Source organism: Balaenoptera borealis (genome assembly GCF_965194805.1).
Source record: "Balaenoptera borealis genome assembly, chromosome: 15".
NCBI classification, from domain to species: Eukaryota; Metazoa; Chordata; class Mammalia; order Artiodactyla; family Balaenopteridae; genus Balaenoptera; species Balaenoptera borealis.
In genome coordinates, this window is record NC_138871.1 from 74,539,040 (window position 1) to 74,556,981 (window position 17,942).

Below are 17,942 nucleotides of genomic sequence, written 5' to 3' on the forward strand. Positions count from 1 at the left end.
GACAGAACTCTGTCACTACCCTCTCGTAAAAACCCGGCTCTACATAAACCATATTTATCAATGTTTTCAGTAGTGCTCGTAGATTTTCTGCACCCAGTATCCCTATATTATTAGATCAAGGAATGATGTAGCAGGGTGTATCTGATATCAGCAAGACGTTTGACAAAGTAGCCCCTGATACTGTGGTGGACTTGATGGAGAAATGTGGGCTGGGTGACAATATAGCTCAGTGAACTGGAACCTGGATAAAAGACAGTACTCAGTGAATGCTGATGGATTGATCACCAGCGACCTGCAGAGCAATCTCCAGTGACCTAGAGGGCCGTGTCCTTGCCTCTGTGCTCCCCAACCTTTCCATCGATGACTTAGATGAAAGCATGGAAAGCATGCTGATCAAATTTGCAGATGACATAAAGCAAAGAGGGAGACAGCTGACAGGATCAAGATCTAAAATGATTTTGACAGTCTGGAACAATAGCCTGAATCTAACAAGATGAAATTTAATAGGGATAAATGGAGGGTCCTGCACTTGGGTTCAAAAGTCAAATCGTACATGAGATGGGGGAGAAGTGGCTAAACTGCAACACCTGCGATGAAGCTTTAGAGATTTCACTGACAGCAGGCTCAGTGGGAGTCCACAGTGTGATGTGAATGTCAAAAACGCCAGAGTGAACCAACTCCATTGCTAGAAAGGCAGAGTCCAGGGCGAGGGAGGTGGCTGTGCTGTAGCGCTGGGCCGGGTCAGATCTTCCATGGCTGTGCTTCTGGGCATCAGATGTTGGGAGGGACGTGGATAGACTCTGTCTTGGTCAAAGAAGACTCAGTGAGTAATAAGGAAACCTAAGAACATGGAGATGCATTAAGAAAATAAAGGTTATAAGCACTTAAAACTCATTTAGTGGTTCCATGTCTTTCTGAAGAGCACATTGTGGGGGAAACTGGCAAAATCAACTCTTGTTGAAACTACTTCTTCTTCTTCCCTAGCAGCAAAACTCTTACCTCCCCTGAGGATCAAAGGGTGAGTGGATGTTTGTTAAAATGCAGGACTCTCTGGGTGAAAGATGTTCCAGGGAACCCAGGGGAGCATGTGTTAAAATTCCTTTGTTCCAGTGGGTTTCCTTGTCAGTTTCATGCCTTGGTAATCTATGAGCCATTTTTGAAAATCTGCATCAAATAACCCAAGTGTGAGACAGGTGAGCAGAAAGGTAAGCTTTCTGTCCTACTAAGAAGCTTAGTAGTGAGGGCCAAATGTGTGTTTCCCAAGGAATAGATTCAACGTGTACCCTCAGAGAAACTTCAGGGAATCAGAGACTCAAGGAATGGGCAATTTAATTTAATTTAATTTTCTAGTTAACTCTGAAAATATGTTTTCATTCAATCCTTGATGCTGAAAATCATCCTGAAACACATTTGTTTACTTTCTTGCCTCTGTGAAGGGAAGGAGGAGAGGAGGGAAGGCGGAAAGGAAGGGAGAGTTGAATCTCTAAAATATTCTCCTAGTTTTTAGAATACGACCTGCCCACGGTCTGCCTAGTGCAGTCTGATCTGGCACCTATTTACCACTTTAACATCATCAACATCATATCTTCATCTCACTGACCATGACCCCATCTTAGTGCCTCCTGGCCGTTGATGTCAGTGCTGTCCCTTAGGTAGGGAACAGTTTACCTCCCCACCCTTTCTAACTCATCCTTCAGTTCTTGCCAGAGAGCTTAGAAATCACAATTGCTGGGGAAAATTCCCTGATTCCCAAAGTCTGGGTAGGCCCCCATTCAATGTTGTCTAAGCACACCCTGTCCTTGTTAGAGCAAAATGCTTACCCTACCCCATGGTAACAGACTGGCCATGTGTCTTCCTCGTAAGCCCCAAGAGGACAGAAACCATGGTGGATCTCTTGATTGTTATATTTCCAGCATTTAGCATGCTGCCTGACACAAAATGTGTGTTCAACAAATTTGTTAAATTTAATTCATTCATTGGAAGTATTAAGAACTTTAAGGACATCATCTTAAGTATCAATAACAATATACTAAACAAAAGGTGGCACTAATACTGTAGTCGTGGCAGAACTATCTAGTCCAATGTGCTTTGATGATAGAATAAGGAAGTTGAGTTCTAGTGAAGGGGATTGACTTGCCCAAGGCCACACAGCCATCTAGCAGTTAAGCCAGCACTAGTCCCCATTTATCTTCTCTAGATGTTTTTTTCTGCCTCACCATAACTGCTGCTGCCAGACTGTGAAGTCACAAATCTGCTCTGGTAAAATCAAACATGAGGAATAGATTATCTCTGAATCCAATGAAGGCTGGAGAATGAGATTTGGAAAAAGAGCAGAAACTAAGAATGGTGAGGCATTTGGAAGGACAGACTGGAACAGAGCCCAGTCTGGAACAAGTCCTGCCTTCTAGCTAACAGGTTAGGTTGCTGCCCTGGCACTGGACACTCACTGTCGCTGCCCCTGGACCTCAGATTCCTCCCAGTTCTCACAGTCCTGGCACCACTCTTGCTTTTCCACTGAACAACTTCTCAACTGTGCCTGCGTTTTATTTTTTTTTACTCCTTTATGATCCAGTATCCCAGGCAGGGACATCTGATTGGCTGAGGTGAGGTAATAGACCTGAAACCCAGATGCCACAGGCAGGAAGAGGGAGGTTATCTGGTTCCATCCTGGTTTCTACTGTGTGAGGCAGGTGTGACCAGGACTTAGTTTAGCAAAGGGGTCCAGGTGCTGGGTAGCCGTAAAACAAATGAACAAAACCTTGCCAAGTGGCCACTCACTGCATCTTTTTGTCTTCAGTGGCTCCATCCCCCCAGGTGACTTGTGGTTCACACAAAGCAGGTTTCCATGAGGCACTGAGAACACTGACCTGAGAAGTAGTACTGCTTTCATTTTCACTCTTTTTAGTTTGAAAGAAAATTCTGTACCTGTCCCTTTCTTTCCTTATGTCTCCATTTTCCTGTCTGGAAAATAAATGTGGTGTTTGGATGGCCTCTCAGAGGGCCATCCTTCCTCTAATGCTCAATGATTGCTTCATAGACCCACTCACCGTGGGATGTGGGTAACTTTCCATGAAAAAGTATGTTTGTTAACCTCCCCGTCTCAGTTAAGAAAGTGTGATGATGGCTGAATTTGGCTTGTTGGTTCAGACTCTTGTAAAGTCTCTGTTAGCATCCTGGGTGTCCACCTGCCTCTTCTGGAACTTCAGATGAGAGGGGAAAGGTTTTGAGATCGGGTTGCTGCATGGGTCCTAAGGCATAGTGAGAAAACTCTACTTCTGGCTAATACTCAGAGATTAATTATCAACATTGGTCATAAAGACGTATGAGTGGTATCCAAAATGGACTGGTTCTGAAAGTGAAATATAAACTGGACTTAGAAAATGTTTGGCCTCAAGAATTGCACTTCTCATCGCAGAGGCAAGTTTTGGCTAGGCTGGAATATTTACCCGGTGTCCTGGGAATAGACAGCACTTTAAGTCCACTTAACACATGTTAATGTTACAGTATTAAAATGACTTCCAAAACTTTATTGAGGGCAAAATCCCAAAGTGACAGCCAGAAAGCAAATTGTTCCTAACTTTTACTGCAGCCCTCTGCTCCTCTGTACTCTTGTTGGAACATTAGTATTCATGCCAGGCAGAGCATTTTTCTGACCCGTTAAATGATTTAAAACCAACTAACAAACCAAATGGCAACCCAGGAAAATTCTTCTCCTCAAGACAACGTGGAGCCATTATTCATTTAATAGTATAAACATTACACTTTATTCCAGGGTTACTAACTTCTGAGCCTTTAATGGACTTCACATTGTACTTAGGGGATTAACAGAGAAGTTTGTAATTGATTCTCTTTGTTGGGGGAAATAAAGAAGACAAGTATTTACCTGGTCATTGGTTATGTTACTGATGGAATGTAAAAAGGCTCTCAATATTTAGAGCTGGAAAATTATTTCCTTCTTTTAAGACCCATATTGTGGTTAATACTTAAAGAACAAATTTATTTTTGTGTTCCTTTAAGTGTCTTAGGTTCCAAATCACAGTTCTTTACATTTATTCACTTAAGCATATTCATTGTATTTTATTGTACACCTACTATGTTCCAGGCATTTTGTAGTCTCTAGGTAGACAGTGTATGTGGTATTGAAAAGCACAAATACGATTCTAGTCTTCAGTGGGGTAGTTAGGAAGAGCAGGCATTAAATTAATAATCACACAAATAAATACAAAATTTACAACTTGTGATAAATGCTAAAATTAAAAGGAATCAGTTATTATGGGAAAAGAAAAACTGGGGGTGGGGGAAGAGGTGGAATTAACTTCTTTGAGGAAGAAGCAGTTACGTTTAGTTACTGCTGTGACCATGTAATTAGGCTCCTGATATATGCTTCTGATTCCTCAGCAGTGATCGCTTGGTACCACATCATGATTACTCAGTACTCAGGTGGGTCAGGCAGTGTTCAGTCAGGAAAACTGTGCCATTACAAAATGTTATGGGAATAAGTTACATAGAAGGAGGAGAAACTGGGAAGTGAACTCTAGAAGGGGAGAGTTAGAGGATCAAACGGTAACTCATGCTGTTTGAAGCGCTGGTACAGTTGGGCAAGTCAGAGCTTCTGGGAACATAGGGAACATTACCCCTGTCTGCCTAGTGAAGCAGAACCACAGAAGGTAGGCATGTGGAGAGGTCTGGAGTAGCAGTTAGCTCTCTAGAAATTGCTGCCTCTATGACAACCCCCTCCCCAAAGGGATCTCTACTCCTATGAGTTTGTAGCCAAGCATCTTCTGCTGGGCTTGCAACTCCTATTGACCAATAGGAGTTGGTCAGTAGGGCCAGAGGTTGAGTGGACTCGCTGGAATCAGGAGAGGAGAGGAACAGGGACAAGCTGGGCCTGCTGAAACTCCTGCATCTGTTCATCACTCTGACCCCCACAATTTTCCAAGGGTAATGATCTTGGCATCACTTCCGTTTTTCAAATCATAGGTCACCAACCATCCTGATTTGCTCAAAATATTCCCAGTTTTAGCAGTGAAAGTCCTATATCCCTGGAAACCCTTCCATCCTGGGCAAACTGGAGTGGTTGATCAACCTAAAACCCTAAAATCTCATGTGAATTCATCTCATTGACCAACTCTAACCCAAAACAGAAAAGAAGAGGAATTCTGGGAAACATAATTCTCAACCTTAAGCAGGTGCAGTAGTACCAAGTTAACCCAGGCAATCCAGTGTACCAGCTGTATCTCATTTCAAAGATTTGTGATGGCCAGTATCTAAACAGTGCTATCTTCTAATTAGTATGCTTCCATCCCATTAGGAGTCCCTTTAAGGATTATGGCATAGGCTTAATTCAAATTTAAAATAACCAGACTTTGATGATAGAAGGAATTTTATAACAATTCCCAAAACTAAATTTAAATGCTTTGTGGGTTATCCTCTATTTGGATTACTTTTGGTATCATTCTAGTTGGTTAGCTTGGGTAAGTGGAAATGAAAGTGCTCCAGGCATGTCCACTCTCCTGGCACTAGAAGAGAGAACCAGTCCTACAGTACAAGTGCTCAGGATGGAGTGAAATCTTAAATCATCCTGATGGAGAGTTTGCCAGGTGTGAAATGAGGAGAAGTTAGTGAGACTCAGTGGGGTTCCATTAGGATCTATTGTTGGGTCTTCCCAACAGACTATTGTTGATTGCAGGGTAACATGCTTCGACCCCAGGCTACGTACCAAGCCTTGTAGGAATGTGAATGTTGGTGGCCAAGGTGCTGCAGGTAAAGGAAAAGGAAAAATGTTTAGCTAGAAAAGTCGATTATAAAATTTGAAAAAGGAGAAAGGAGATATGTGCTGTGTATGACTGCCAGAACAATTCAATAATGTCTGAGGAGGGCTTGGATTTATTGGCAATGAAGCAGGCAAGCTTGGGGCCATTCGTTCGGGCTCAGCCCTTATAAATGATTTGGAGAACTTTGTAGTGTGGTAAGTAGTATAATGGTTTTTGTATTGAACTGTGGCACCCTCAGCCAACTTGAAAGAACCAAGATTCTCTAGAATTCAATTTACTTTGCTTTAATGGGAGATCTGATGCTCATCTGCTCTAACTGCTTCTTTTATCGAAGCTGCTAAAGAGTCACATGGTTTAGGAAGAAAATTAAGAGATTTCACATTTGTTGCTCTAAGCAAAATCATTTTGTTATCTACTTTAATGAGACCGTGGATGAGTTTTCCTGTTTTAATAATCACTGTGTCTTAAACTCCTCTTCCATGAAGGCAATATCAACAAAAACTCTCTAGAGGCTTTATCTTTACACAATTAGTTTTTCTCTCTCTACCATCTGAAGTCCTTGAAATTATTTTTAAAATAGTAGGAGGCATGTCCTTTCTCTGAGCCCTCGAGGCACATATAAGGAAAATGGACATTACAGTATTGCTTTGAAGAGGGGATTGGTGTAATAAGAGGTCTCTATCTGAATTCACATTTGAGTGTACTCAATTATTTTATTTCATTTTATCTTCTCTTATTTTTCTTTTTATACATAGAAGACCTCTATGGATTTCTGTGGTCCTGGTCACTAGGGAGTGAATGTGTACATTCATTGCACTCAAGTCTGTTTGGAAGGAATCTTCCTGGTTCTTAAGAATTCCTGAGTGTTATGAGTCTAGTTTTGGGGTGAATTTATCTTACCTGGTTGAAGATAGACTGGTCCTAATTCCTGTAGTTTCCACATTTTGTATCCAAACAGTCTAACACCCCGTATCAAGTGGTACTTTATCAAAGTCTTCCAGACTGTGACAGGCAGACCTCTCTCAGACTTAAGTTTAACACTACATTTATCCTTAATGCGTTTATGTATATATTATTTATATTCTGTCTACTGTTAAAGTATTTGAAAGAGCTCACAGTGAAAGAAACGTTTAAAGTAACACGGTTGAAGTAGGAAAAAATAAGGAGGAGAAATGACCTGTCAAACACAAATTAACAGTGAACTATTTGGAACTGTAACAAAGAGAACAGGAGGAGTTGCACTTTAATGTTAATTGTCTGATTATAAGAGATGCAGTGTCTACAGGTCAGAGAAACTCTGCTAGAAATAAACGTTGGATGGTAATGTTTGAGCCCTCACATCAGGATATAATGTACACTGTCTTCAATGATGATTTTGCAGGTTATACTGACATATATTTTCATGGCTAATTTTTACTGGCCTTTGACAAAAAAAAAAACAAACCCAAGATATGGTATTAAATAATGTTCTGTAAAAAGATTTCTGTATGGGGCTAGTCTAATAGGATCTAGGTAAGTTACTTTCAGGCCACATATCGATAAAAGGACCAAATCAAGAGTGCTAAGAAGAAGGATAGCTCTCGTAGGCCACAGACACGCAAGCCATGAAATTTAGGCCACTGCAATTCCTTGAAAATTCAGTGTAGTTTTGTATTTGTCATTTTTCAAAGGGAAGTTATCACTGGTGTTTTGTAATAAGTTGAAATTTTCTGTATAATACTAATCACTAAGATAGGGCTAATACATTATATTTACATATTTCTCACAATCTTTAAAAAGTTTTATTTTTATGTTGAAGAATTATTGGGCAACTCCTTGAGGCTGTGAATTGCTCAGTTCTTAGAAATATTTCTAATGCTCCAGTGGGTTCCCAGTTTCTCCTTTTCTTTTCTTTTTGTTGATTCTGAGGAGTTGGTCTGTTTTTTTCAACTCTTACCATCTACTCCATTCATTGGGATGCTTTTCCTCTCACATCTGACTTCAGAATAAAAGATACTTTCTAAATATTCTCATTTCCCTGCAGTTTCCTAGCAGCCAAGCATCTCAAAGACAAAAACAAAAACAAAACACAAAGCAAAACAAAAACAGCATTCAGTATCGTGCATTACCCAACCCCCCTCCCTGGAATCAGGCTTTAATAACCCTCTTCCGAAAACACTCAGACTTTATGAAACTGTATTGGTAAATTTAATCAAAGTGTCATAATTTCTTATGTAGCCAATGACTCTTCAAAGTGCGCATATTCCTTGACTGTTCTTCAGCTTTTAATATTGTTGACTAATTCCTTTTTCATAAACTCCCTCCTAGCTATCCAGGTTTTTGCTCTGGTTAATCTGTAAGACTCCCCTTTGTGGAAACACTCATGTTAATTTTGGGTATTTTCCCTAGTGTTCTGTCCCTGGCCTTTATCCTGCCCCCTCTCTCTATGAATAGAGTCTCTTTGGGTGATGTCATTCACTCCTATGACATCAATCATACTGGACCCATTTATTCCATCTCCTTACCCTGTGTCCTCCTGGACATATTTCTTGCTTAGCTGAAGTCTCATATATCTTACTACCTATTGCACATCTTTAAGTTGATATTCCTCAGGTACAAAACTGAACTTGCCTTATTCACTCCTAGTCCCAGCCATTGCCTTTTTTTTTTCCCTTAGGAGTAGCACAAGTCTCTGTTTAGATGCCTAAGGCAAAAATTTTGGAATCATGATATACTTGCTTTATCCCTTTATTCTGATATTTAAGTGCTCAATAATATTGCTCTAGATTTCTCTTAACCTTACGGTAAATACTGACAGAAACTGGGAATGGATCTTGCAGATACTGGCTGGGGTGGTGGACAATGTAAGGCTGGAAAAGGAAGACTTTGTTGATATGATGACTCTCTATACAGTAGTTCTCAAAATTGGCCCCCACATAAACAGCATCATCACCTGGGAAGTTGTGAGAAATGCAAATTGTTAGGCCCCACCCCAACCTGGATCAGAAGCTCTAGGGATGAGTCCTGGAAATTTGTAGTTTAACAAACTCTCCAGATGGCTGTAATGCACACTACGGTCTGAGAACTGCAGCTCTAACGGGATTGAGAATTTAACACAATGACAGGGGCACCTGGAACTATCCTGGTGAAACTTGGCAAAAAGGAGGCCCTCATTAAATGAAGTGGAGATGCAAAAACTGCCTAAGCAGATGTTAAGGAAGGAATCAAAATACTAGAAGAGGTAAAAACCATCTATTACATAAGACTCAGGAAGACACTAGATAGCTGTGTTCCTTGGGTGAGCCCAGATGACATTGCTTTCACTAAGGCAATGAGAAATGTCTGGTGAGGGGGACACCAGCAACTCCAGTAAGTTCAGTATTGTTTTCTGTAGCCTAGTCTGGCTCTGGGCTCTCTCAAGTCAATAAAGATTATAGAATCTTGAATATGTAGGGGCCAGTGGCAGTGGCAGCATTTAACCATCAGAGGCAAGGTGGAATAAATTTTATATATGACATCAAGGTCAGAACTGCAACCAGAAGTAAGCCCTGGTCTGCAGGGATCTATGGCAATAACAAATGAATAAGCCATTTGATACTTGGAGGCAAGATGAGATGATTGTCCACCAACAAACAACAACACATGTATGTGTGTGTGTACCTGTGTACATATGTGTGTATGAGTGGATGAGCAGAGGGCTGATGTCAGTGCTTCAATGATGAGTCACGATTTCCTAAATAGTTTTTGTATCTGACTTAGCGCTCAGAATAAAAGTCCATTAATTGAAGGAAAGGCCAAGTCTCCCTCAGGAAGGACCCTACAATGCCACAGCAAGTGTACATAGTAATGATTCCCTCAGTTCTTTCCCATGAGAGCCATGTAACCTTGGTTTAGACAACAAGGAAGAATATTGCCTGTAGAGCATTTAAAATGACAATACAACCCACTAAGTGTGGTCTATTCTTCATTATCATTATATTCCAGACATTTTTTAATTAAAACATTTTAGATATAATTTACATATAAGTTCTAAGGGTTCTATAAGTTTTGACAAATTCATACACCTGTGTAATGACCACTATAATAATTTATATATGTATAATTTAATACATATATATATATATCATAGGGTGTTATTTTTGTTTGTTGTAGAATTCTGTGAATTTTTAGACCTGTATCAACTTAGGGATCCATCGCCATAATCAGGATATAAATAGTTCCATCACAACAATAATCAATGTTACTGATAAAACATTTTTCCCAGAAAAATCTTTTATTGGTCTCAGTTCTAGAAATTCCTGTAGTTATTGTTGAATTAGTCATATATATGTAACTTCAAATTAGCACATTTGTAATTTGTCCTTTATAGCCTGTCTACAAGGAGGTTAATTTGGAATTTTCTCAGTTATACATCTGGCTCCCCACACCTCACATATACGAACTAAATTATATGAGTTCATTTGGGCAGTACGTTCCTAAAGTTTCAGGTTTCTTTTAGTTCATTTTGGGTACATTTCATATTTCCAATCCCAGTTATACTGCATATGCCTGCATTTAAACAGTATATGTAAAATAAAGAATGACAGCATAATGATTATAAATATGAAGAAAAATAACTTAAATTATTTCAATTCCCTCATTCTAAGTGACCACTTGGAGGATTTGTGTTTAAAATTTTTTGACTATGGAACAACTGAAACCTGCTAGAATAGATTCTGAAGAAAAAGTGACATGCACAGTACTGCACTTCCTGTATTTTATTTTGTGAATGTGATTTTTATGAATCTCTGCCAAATCTATCTTTTGTTTAAGACTTCTCTCAACTATTTGTATATCTGTTGAAAGATTTGAAAATTAAAATTAATTAAAAAGTTCTTTAACTGTGAGTGAAGAAAGATTGACAAATCTGCTGTACTATTAAGCATGAATATGTGAAGAAGATCAATTTTGACTTTGACAAATTTGAAAAATTTAAGGCTCAGTAACAGAAACTATGTTATTCATTACTGCAGCAACCAACGTGTAGGTGTAGTTTTCACCATTTTTATAAAAAATACATTACTATATTTTAGATATATGAAGAAATTATTTTTTCTTTTTTCTACTATAAACATAATTTAATTTTAACTCATATATATTATTTAATTTCTAGCATGATTACATATATGCAAGCTTTCAATAAAGATATTTTCACTGTTTATCTGTGGTAATCTTTATTACTATTCATTCCATTTCATGATTATTCCTGAAAATAATTTTTTTTGTGTTGAGAAGGGCAGTGTTATTCTGGGTGGCAAATATCCTGAGTATGGGGCTGCCAAGATCATTTCTAGTTTTATCAGGTGAACAACTTGGTGAAGGAGGATGCCGTTTACTGAGGTGAGGAACATTGAAAGAGAACCAAGCTTAGGTGAGATGACCATATTGTTGGACATCCTGAGTTTTGAGGTGTCATAGAAAGGTCCCTTAGAAGATATCATGTGGGCGGATGCATACAAGACCCTGAAACTCGGAAGAGAAGCTTGGGCCTGATGTGTACATTTGTTAGTCATCAGTGCACTGAAAGAAACGGAAACAATGAGAAAGAATAGGATTGCCCAGGGAGAATGTGCTGCCTGAGAATTTAAGATGCTCAAGGACTGACTCCTAAGAAATATCAACATCCAAAAATAGATAAAGATGAGCCAGCAAAAGGAACTGGGGAGAAGTGATTATCAGAAAGTAGAAAGAAAAAGGGAAAATGAGGTGTCACAGCAGCCAGTGAGTAGGTCATGGGTCAACTATGATACAACTTATTAAAGGATTGGGTAAGATGAGAACAGAAAAGTACACAAAGGACTTAAGGAAACAGAACTTTCTGCTGACCTGGTGAGAGCAGATTCAGGGAGTACTATAGATAGAGTCAACATTTTAGAAAGTTGAGGGGAGAATAGAAATTAAGGATGGACACAGGGAGTAATGACTACTCTCTCAAGAACCCTGTCTGCAATTGGGAGAAGGTAACTACTCTAGTAGTAGCTGGAGTTAGCTCATAGGAAGGGTCGAGGGAAAGGGAGAGGCTGAGTGGAAGATATGAAAGAAGAAACAGATAGCTGAAGATTCACTGAAAGGGACCACCGCAGAGCTGGAGGAATTGGCCACCTATAGAGTAATAGGAGGCGGGAAGAAAAGATATGCGAAGATGCAGATAATATTTATCAGTTAAATGAATTACTTAAACGTACCGTTTAACTTTTTATTTTGATTCAGTAAAGAGTGATTTGTTAGTCCCTACAATATTACCAAAGGTTTTCTATTTGGTCTTACATCCAGAAATCTGAGAGCTTTGGAATGTTAATGATAACATTTTGAATTTTGTAGCTTTGATTACTCTTTTCAAGTCATATCAGCCACAGGCACTACAAAGATCTATTGTTGGGTCATATGACAAGCATCCAGACCATAGTTTTCTGAAGTGATGCCAAAGTATCTCATTTTTTTCATTCCTTTTGTTCTGTAACTATAAAATAGAAAACTTCTATAATTGAATGAAGTTACTCATTTTATTTGGAGATTTATTAAGCTGTTACTGTTTTACCTTTTATTAGTACCCGAGAACATAATTTCCGGGATTATTCATGTTAAGTGGTACTACATTTTTAAATGTCACAGTATTATTTGTAATATCAAAGAACTAATTATCTGGGTTATAAACCTGGATTTATTAATCTTGTGTTAAATCTCAGTAGGATTTGTTTATTTGAACATACATCATTGCATAGCATGTCGTATGATGTATCATATCCTGTGTCAAATCATGTTGTTTATATGATTTTGATCATGTGCTCTAAAGCCATAGTAGACCTCAGGTCTTCCTCTCAACTCATTTAACCCTTTCTTCTTGAACATGTGGCCACTCAGCTAGATATTACATTTCTCAATATTCCTCTACTTATTCTTATCTTTCCCTTTTTCTGGAGAGACAAGGCAGCCATTGTTGAAAACTTAGATATACCTGATGTTTGCCAAAACTGTCCCACTAACCAGGTACCTGGATGACTTCAGGGAGCAGAGGTTGCCTATTCATACTGGTTGTTTTATTAAAGCGAAATAAACTTTGTATTTTGTTGGGGCCGCTTAGTTTTGCTATAGAAGCTTAAACTTGACCCTAACTAAAATAAAACTTAGTACCTGAAAGTAGGCTTCCGACGTAACAAAAAGCTAAAATACGTTTCATTGACTCAGAGGTTAGCTGTTGGACAGTGAAGGAATAGAGACTACAGGCTGGGAAGCTGATGATACTTATTGTACTGTAGCAAAGTTTTTGGTAAAACTGTCATTCGTAACAACTTAGAAAGCTGATCATGTGCCTATGGAGATGATAACTCTATAGAAAGTAGCTGGATGAAGCTATCATGTTATGGTATAGTGATTACTCCTTGTTGCTTTTAGTAAGCCATAAGAAGAAAATGATGAACTCAAGCAAGAATTGGAAAATTTGTTAAGTAGTGTTTGAAAACATAGGTGCTTCTGTATCACAAAGAACAACAGCTAAGACTATGTATGTAAAGCTTTTCACAAGGACCTGCCATTAAGAGTTTCAGCCAAATTAAAGGATATAGCCTTATGCCAGAAAATCAGATTCGTATTGGTATGCCACTAAGATGGTTTGTTTTAAATTTCCATAGGGTATCCTCATTAAAATGAGGGAGAGAGAAATGGGCTGAAAACTGATTTTGCCATATAAGGCAGACTTTAGAAGGTGTACCGAAAGGAACTTTGGGTGAGGTTACTTGAACATGGAAGTGACTGGTACCAAATGGATCAGAAACCTATTAAGTGTGGGGGAAATTTTAGGCCACAGGACTGGTCTACCAAAGCTCCCAGGCTCTCAAAACTGCATTAGCTGAAAGCCGTTTGAGAAAACTATGGTGCCCCCAATAAGAGCATACCCTCCAGCACCTATTTCAGATGTGGGCACAAGAATAAAGACCAGGAAGAACCTCCCAAAGGGCATGGCTAAGTAGCATGAAGGACAATGGACAAGGCAGTTCATCCCAGAGACATAGCCAGTGTCTAACCTACTAATTTACTCCACTGCTCGGGGCAGGGAGACTGTTCAGTTCCTATCCAGCAGTATCTATTCATTGTTATAATCAGTGACTGCATGTGTTTGCAATTATTTCCTTTTCTGAATGGGAGATTTTACAGGGGTCATTCTGTTGTATACTGTGAAGAGAGAGGGGGAAGGTTACTTTTTAGATCACAAGATGATATCCCAACAGGGGATATCTCCAGTCTTGATGAAGAGGACTGTATATCACCTAAAGACCCAGGATTCTGGAATAGAGGTAATAACTGGAGGGGACCTTGTATCATCTCCCTTGGGGCAAAAAGGCTATGTATGGGAGGAGAGTGCATATTAGTATATGGCAGGCCAGAGTAACAGGCTATAGGAGATTGCAGTTTGTTGCCCACTTTTAGTTCTGTTGTCTCTTTCTTCTTAGTCCCATGGGCACCAGCAAGAAATCACATTTTCCAGGTTTCTTTGAAGCTAGGTGTAGCCATGTTACTAAACTGTAACTAATATGATATGTGGATAAATACTATATGCAACTTCTGGGTTACCTTCTTAAAGGCTCTTGTCCTGGATTTTCTACTCCCTTTCCTTCCCTCTAACTGGAAATGAGGTGACTAGAACACATATGAAAGCTCTCAATTGAGAGGAGCAGAGCTGCCTTGCTAGCTTGGGTGCTTGGGTAACTTCATGGAGCAGAGACATCCTATCTGCACCAGACAGCTACATGAGAGAGGGGAAAAAAATTCTACCCCATTTGAGCCAAAAATTTTGATGTGTCCTTTGTATACAATTTAAAAAGTAAAAGCAGCTTAGTTTTTATTGTAATTCAACTAACCATTTCACAAGTCTCTGTAATCAGTGTCATGTCATTTTAAAAGAAGTGACTCTGTTGAAGACTATACCCAGAGAGCCAAGAGGCAAAGGAAATCTGCCTAAGTGTATATCCAAAGAGGAATGATAAAAATTAGACATAGATATAAAATGTTTTATAAAGAGATAATGCATAATTATACAGCCATATGTATAGCTGCATAATTATTTGTTTTATTGTTTAGTTATTCATGAATAGAATCAGAGACACATATAATTAGTGGGTAGCTTAGTGAGAAAGAAGTAATTTTTTAATATTTATATTTTAATATGACTATTTGATATCTGGGCACTGAGAACAACAGGGGTTTCCAAAATACTTTCCTTGGGAATGCTAAAAGGTATGGAATAAAAAGATATATTCCTAGGTCAAATAAGTAGAGAATACTGCATAAACCAAGCTGAATAAACTTCTTTAAGGGAGGGCTTTTTATGGTTTTCTATATGTTAATCTGTGTCTCCAGGAGAGACTCCTTTCCTGCAGAATATGTAATGGGACCAATATTCTCCATTAATATGGGGTATGCAAAACTGCTTTAAACAAAATAGTGAAGCTGTGATCAGTTACTCTGGCTTGCAATGAGCTAAAAGTACCCATCATGCTAATCCTGCCCTCTTCTCAGAACACGTTTATGCTTGCTCCCTTGTCCCTGGGATACAGCCAGACTTTCTCAGACTGATGCCCAGCACTGGCAGAAGCTGAGATACCTTCTCTGAGCCATCTATGACCATGGATTACACCTTCCGTATAAAATGAGCCATGGGGCTTCCCTGGTGGCGCAGTGGTTGAGAATCTGCCTGCTAGTGCAGGGGACATGGGTTCAAGCCCTGGTCTGGGAAGATCCCACATGCCGCGGAGCAACTAGGCCTGTGAGCCACAACTACCGAGCCTGCACACCTGGAGCCTGTGTTCCACAACAAGAGAGGCCACGATAGTGAGAGGCCCGTGCACCGCGATGAAGAGTGGCCCCCGCTTGCTGCAACTAGAGAAAGCCCTCGCACAGAAACGAAGACCCAACACAGCCAAAACAAATAAAAATAAATAAATAAATTTAAAAAAGAGCCATGAGCACCAGTTTGGTTAAAGCCACCCTCCCTACCCCTTGTGGAATTTCAGCCTGCATGGGACACTTCAAGTAAAAATTACAAATTCACTAAACCCAAGAAACTGTGTTATTTACATTAATGAAACTGTTTGTGAATATTTTTTCAGAATGTGGACAGTACTGGTTTGGTTTAGGAGGAATCATCAGTCATGCTGCAGGTCTTTGTTTTAGAGTCTTAGGTCCCTATGACAAAGCTGTAGCTGGAACTTGAAAATAAAGTGACCTGCTGGTACCTCTTCCCAAGAACAAGAGAGTGCAAGAGATGCTCTTGGGGATACTGTGAGAAAGCTGGTCTTTCTTTAGAAATTTCAGAGTTTCCTTAGGGAAAACATAGATATTAAATCATGAATGATTTTGTCAGAAGACAAAATCCACTGAGGATAAGGAGGGGAGAAAAGTGCCCTGAGTCTTCAGTATGAAAAAGAAGGGAAAGAGACAGAGATGCAGGAAGAGACTGTACATGATAACTGATGAGGAGGAACCCAGGAAGTAACAACGAAGCTCAGACTCTTCTCCTGGCTTCGATGGCTCAGAACCATCTGCATGAAATGGACTAAACCCAGCAGGAAACAACGAAGACAGCAAGGGAAGGAGGACTTCCAAGTGGAAACTCTCAAAGGAAACATCCTTGTATAGCAACCCTTGATATTTTTACAATGCCCCATACTGTGCAAATATACAACCTGTTGTTGAGATCTTGGGCATCCTCATCCGTCACCAAATTATGGAAATGTGGGCAAGGGACTTAAATTCTCAGATAACCATCTGTGAAATGGGGTATTGTTTGTACCACTGACATTTCCCTAAAGATATCATGAGGATAAAATTAAGAAATTCACATAAAACACTAAGCACATAATGATCGATCAGTAAATGTTAATTGTTTTTGTCGTATTTACAAATATTTACATCCTTATCACACGTTTTTTTCTTCAGAGTACCCCTGTGGCATCATTACCTCCTCAATTTAGATAACTACACTGATGATCAAAAAGGCTAACCTGATCTGAATCACACAACTTCCAAAGAGAACTCAAATGTGGGTTTCCTAATTGTGAGTTCAGTGTTTGTCTGTTCCTCTACTACACCATGGCTATTTTTAGAATAAAAAGAATATGATTATAATTCAGTGATTTAAGTTAAAGTTTGTTGGGGTTGTTATTTGGTTTTTATTCATAACATTGTTTGTAATTTTAAGTAAATCCTTATATTACCAAGCTCTAGTTTAGGCACTCAACCGGGATGTTGATTGTATCTAAATTCCCATATTTGGGTGACCCTCTTGATAACCTAATTCACAGATAAGTGCCCAGGCTAAGACGCTTAATTTTTCACAGTGTGGTCCATTGCAAAACTGACATCTGAAAAGAGAAAATTGTGTCTGTAAGTTTTTAACTAAGAATATTGTCTTATTCAGGTGGAATCTATGATCCCAAATTCCAGTATTTGTTTAGATTAATAAAAGATCCATAATGTTAATCACAAAGGGAAAGGAATTTGTTAGCAATATGAAGGCATTACAGAAACAACTTTAGTTTCTTTTTATTAAAATTTAAATATATCAAAATATATCTAACATACAGAAAGGTAGAAATCTATAACCAACTTCCATATAGATACCCCCAAATTAAAAAGTTTGTATTTTACATGTTACACTGAAATTGCTGTATATTTTTCCCAGTCATATTGTAGTAATGTTTGTACCTATGAATCAAAGGTAAAGTATAGTTGTGTTTTTATATCTATGAAATTACATGATCTCTAACATACATTTTTTAACTCAAAATATGCTCTCAGAATTTTTTATGCAACTCTTGTTCATTAGTGTTAGAATGCCATTAAGTGTAACTCAATTTATTTAACCATGATCTTACTTGTTTTCCTCTTTTAGAAGTAATGCGTTGATGAGCAGAACTTACTTGTACTTGCCCACTGGGGATATGTGTAAGAGTTTATTTAGAATACATATAGCTAGAAGTGGAATTACGAAGTCATCTTCAGCTTTACTGGATATTGCCAAAACTTTTGTCCAAAGTGATTGCACCATTTGTGTTCACAAGAGTAGGTTCTGAAACTTGCTGTTTCCACAATTTCTTACCAACACTTGGAATTATCCAACATTTTAATATACTGCTCTGTGTGAAATGGTATATC